Below are 4,436 nucleotides of genomic sequence, written 5' to 3' on the forward strand. Positions count from 1 at the left end.
TTTTTTATTTTGTCATTGATTTCTAATTTTATTCCATTATGATCTGATGGAACAAAAGGTAATACGTCTATTTTTTGGATTTACTAAGGGGTACTTTGTGGCATAATATATGTTCTATTTCAGAGGAGAATCCATGTGCCGCTGAGAATAAAATGCATGTGCTCATTAATGGATGAAATATTCTATATATGTGTGTTAGGTTAACTTATTGATTGTGCTATTGAGTTGTATGGTTTCTTTGTTCAGTTTTTGTTTCTAATATCTATCCAGTGATGAGAACAGTGTGTTGAAGTCACCCAGAATTATTGTGTTGTGGTCTATTTGGTTTTTGTAATTGAGAAGAAATTATTTGATATACATGTGCTGTTATTTGGAATATAAATATTTACAATTGTTATGTCTTCCTCAATGATGGTTCCCTTCAGTAGTAAGAAATGTTATTCTTTATCCCTTCTGAGTAACTTTGACTTGAAGTCCACTTTACCTGAGTAATCCCCACTTTTTCCTGAGTCCATGTGCATGGCATGTTTTTTCCCATCCTTTCACCTTTATTGTGTGGATGTCTTTTTCTATGAGATGAGGCTCTTGAAGGCAGCATATTGTTGAGTCATTATTTTTAATCCAGTCTGCCAGTCTATACCTTTTGAATGATGAGTTTTGACCATTAACATTCAGGTTTATTATTGAGATATGATTTGTATTTCTGTTAATTTTGACATCTTTTTCATTTTTAATGTGGCTTGGTTTTCCTTTTATTTATTTATTTATTTATTTATTTTTTTGCTTTACATTTAGGGTACTTCCTCCCTTTGCTGACTAAAATTGTTGTTTTCATTTCCCACTCATGGAATAATTTTCTGAGAAAGATCTGTAGCACAGGTTTTTTATTTGCAAAATATTTTAATATTTGTTTATCATGGAAGGATTTTATTTCATTCACATATCTGAAAGTTAATTTTGCTGGGTATAAGATTTTTTTGTTGGCAACCATGTTCTTTATGAGCTTGAAAAAGTTTTTCCAGGCCCTTTGGGCATTTAGGGTCTGGAGTGAGAACCTGATGATATCTGTATTTGTTTCCCCCTACATGTAATCTGATGCTTTTCTCTTGGAAATTTTAAATTTCTATCTTTATTTGAATGTTAAGCATTTTCATTATAATATGCCTTGCTGTGGATCTGTTGAAATTTTGTACATTTTGTATTCTGTAAACCTCTTGTATTTGATTTTTCATTTCATTCTTTAGGCTTGGGTAATTATTGGACATTATTTCATTGAAAAAGTTATTCATTCATTTGGGTTGTATCTCTGTGCCTTCCTCAATCCCAATAATTTTTAAATTTGGTGTTTTTATGTTATCCCATATTTCTTGGACATTCCATTTCTGATTTCTACATCTTCTCTGTTTGGTCAACTTTATTTTCAAGATTAAATATTTTCTCTTTGTTCTGTAAAGTTCTGTCTTCCAAGTGATCAAGTCTGTTGGAGATGCTTTCCATTGAGTTTATTTGGTTTATTGTTTTCCTCATTTCAAAGATTTCTCTTTGCTTTTCTTGTCAGAATTTCTGTAAAGGTTAATTGGGGTCCAGCTCTAGGGTTAAGGGGAGAGCTAATAAAGAGGCAAGAACTCAGATGGCAAACAGAAAGATGTGACTCCTATGGGAAACACAGTCCAGTTTTTTATCCATTCTGGGAACATATCAAGTTACCTAGGTTACATAGTACAGTTAGCTTTGCCCATGTGCAGATCACATAACTTTCTTGCTTCTTAGAGTCCACTAGTACCAAAGATTATTATAATAATATAATGTCTCCAAGCCTCAAGGACAGAGGATTTGCAGAGCATTTCTAAGCCATTCAAACACAGTGCCTTTTGTCCTGAGAAGATTGCTCAACTCAAAGGACTTTTGATCCTCTGTATATTGACTGACCTGAAAACCCTACAACTCTGATTTTTTTGTTTTTTATGGCATTTTGAATAGATATGACTTGTCTCCTCTTTAAGGAAGGTGGATGGAGAAAGCAAAGCAAATATTGGCAAATACAAGCAAAGCATAATAAAGCATGTATTAATAAATATTCTCCAATAAAAATCTGTTTGATCCTTGTAAAATTTGGCAGACATGAGGTTAACCAACTAAATACCAATCACCATCATCTTTTTACTCCTTCTTTACAATGTCTTTAAGAGGATCTAATTCCTTTTGAATGTTGTTATTATTATCATTTAAATTAAAACAACTCATATTGTTAAAATCTTGGTATCCTATATGATGTAAAAACAGCAAATAATAAATAGCAGCCCATTATCAAGAATAGCTTGATGATACAAATGTCAGAAGAATTAACAATTTCTGCTAAGTATGGAGGCACCACCAACAGGGGTGCAATAACAGAGAAATAACACAATAATAGCAGCCTAGTTACAGAATTTCGGGTAAGTTCAGCATACAGAGCTGTAACCAAGTTTTCAGGAGTAAATTCTTAACCCATCTGGGCTAGCATTTTGTTGAGCAGATGTTGTTAATTTTTTTATATTCCTCCAAGTCACTAGATAATTAGAAGATTTGGGGTCTCTTGGGCCTCTTGTTATCAGAGGTTCCTCCTTTGAATCAGGATCCTCTTTATCTAGGGTCAAATGCAATTTGAGAATCAGATTGTGAAGTCTTTGATGCCAACTCATGATTATTGAGTATCACACATCTGGAAGGAATCCAGACAGGAATTGTAGAAGTAAGAACAGCAGCATATCCCTTCCCCAAGTAATCAAAGGTGCAGGGTCCCACCATATCAGGTCTGGTGGAACTTGGTATTTTATATAAATCTTTGGTAGTGGTTCCTTAGAGGCAAGTGCCTGTCCAAGACAGAGGACCAGTGATGTGTATTATCTTAGAGGACCAGTGATGTGTATTATCTTCAAAATGGACAATAAGAGCACTTATTGGCTGGAAGATGGCACTGGAAGCCAGCATCTTGGAAAACTGGCAACTGTGGGACTTGGATTCTGACATGATGGTCACAGCCAGTGACAGGCTGCTCCAAGTGCTGATTGGGAGACTGAAATCCAAGAATGAAGCTCATTGCATGCCCAGGGGCCTGGTCTTTGGTTTTCCCACTGAACCCAGCTTTGTCCTATGAAAATACTAGATGCAGACAGTGCTGTGAGGTCTTTCTAAAGAACTGCAACAATGTATGTATCAGTGTCACATTATCAGACTATTAAAAGTGTGGATTCAAGTAAAGAGAGGTTTTCTGATTCAGATGATGATAGCTCTATTTGGAAACACAAGCAGTAGAAGTATCTTAAACCCCCTTCCAATCCAGATTTATTTCAGTTTGACCAGAAGAGTGAGAAACCACCTGTTGCTGGTGGAAAGAATGTTAACAATATATGGGGTGCCATGCTGCAGGAACAGAATCAAGATGCAGTGGCCACTTAAATTTGAATGGTGGCAGTATTGACAAAAGCAGACAATCTGAAACCTATAATTAGTTGCTTGCTAAGAAACTTAGGAGGGAATTTCAAGAATTTACAAAAGTACTAGACAAAGAACTAGATGAATATAAGCATAGCAGCAAAAAAATGAGGTCAAGGGAAGAGGAAAATGGGCAAGGTCATCTGAAATGGAAATGGCCTGTCAAAGGCAGAGCAGGGTGAAGACTAGAAATGAACTATAAAGGCTGATATGAGATCACAGAAGAAGATTCTCAAGAGAAAGTAGCTGACAAAACTTCTTTCAGGTTACAGGAACAAAATAAAATCTGATAGCCCGAGAAGTGAGAATAATTGGAAATAAAAAGATAATTGTACTTCAGATGGAAACTGCAGAAGTTGAACAGAATGGCAGCCTTTTTACAGTGAATGGTAGCCGAAGAAGAACACCAGGTGGAATTTTTCTGAATCTCCTCAAAAAACAAAACAAAACAAAACAAAAAAAACCCTAGTATCAGTGAAGAACATATTAAAGATATTTTGTACATTGAAAATCAAAAGAAATATGAAAATAAAAAACTGCTAGGAAGAGGAGGACACAAGTGTTGGGTAAAAAGATGAAACAAGCTATTAAAAGTCTGAATTGTCAAGAAGACAATGATACATCATGAGAAACTTTATTCAAGTGACACAAATGAGGTCATGGCCTCTCTTGATGAGCCACAGGAAAGACATGGTGAAACCAAGTTGGATGCAGAGGAGGCCATTGAGGTTGTTCATTCTCATGATTTGGACATCTTTTAAGAACATTTTGGACATTTTGAGTAACAGACCATTCTAAAATAACATTGTAATAAACCATTTTACTGAGATTACTTTTTTTACTTTGTACTTATAAACATGAGAATCAGAAGAAAACAGTTTCTTGTTTTAAATAAAAATTAATATATGTTGGGAGATGAATACAATTGATAGAATTATTTAAAGATTGCTTATGTCTGACAC

General features: G+C 34.8%; 1 pseudogene; it reads left to right on the forward strand.

Annotated features, from left to right (window-relative positions):
• The first annotated feature begins 2,950 nt into the window (after positions 1-2,950).
• Positions 2,951-4,235, forward strand: LOC124973287 (phosphorylated adapter RNA export protein-like; annotated as a pseudogene).
• Positions 4,236-4,436: the final 201 nt, after the last annotated feature.

Source organism: Sciurus carolinensis, assembly GCF_902686445.1.
Source record: "Sciurus carolinensis chromosome 14 unlocalized genomic scaffold, mSciCar1.2 scaffold_115_arrow_ctg1, whole genome shotgun sequence".
Classification (NCBI taxonomy): domain Eukaryota; kingdom Metazoa; phylum Chordata; class Mammalia; order Rodentia; family Sciuridae; genus Sciurus; species Sciurus carolinensis.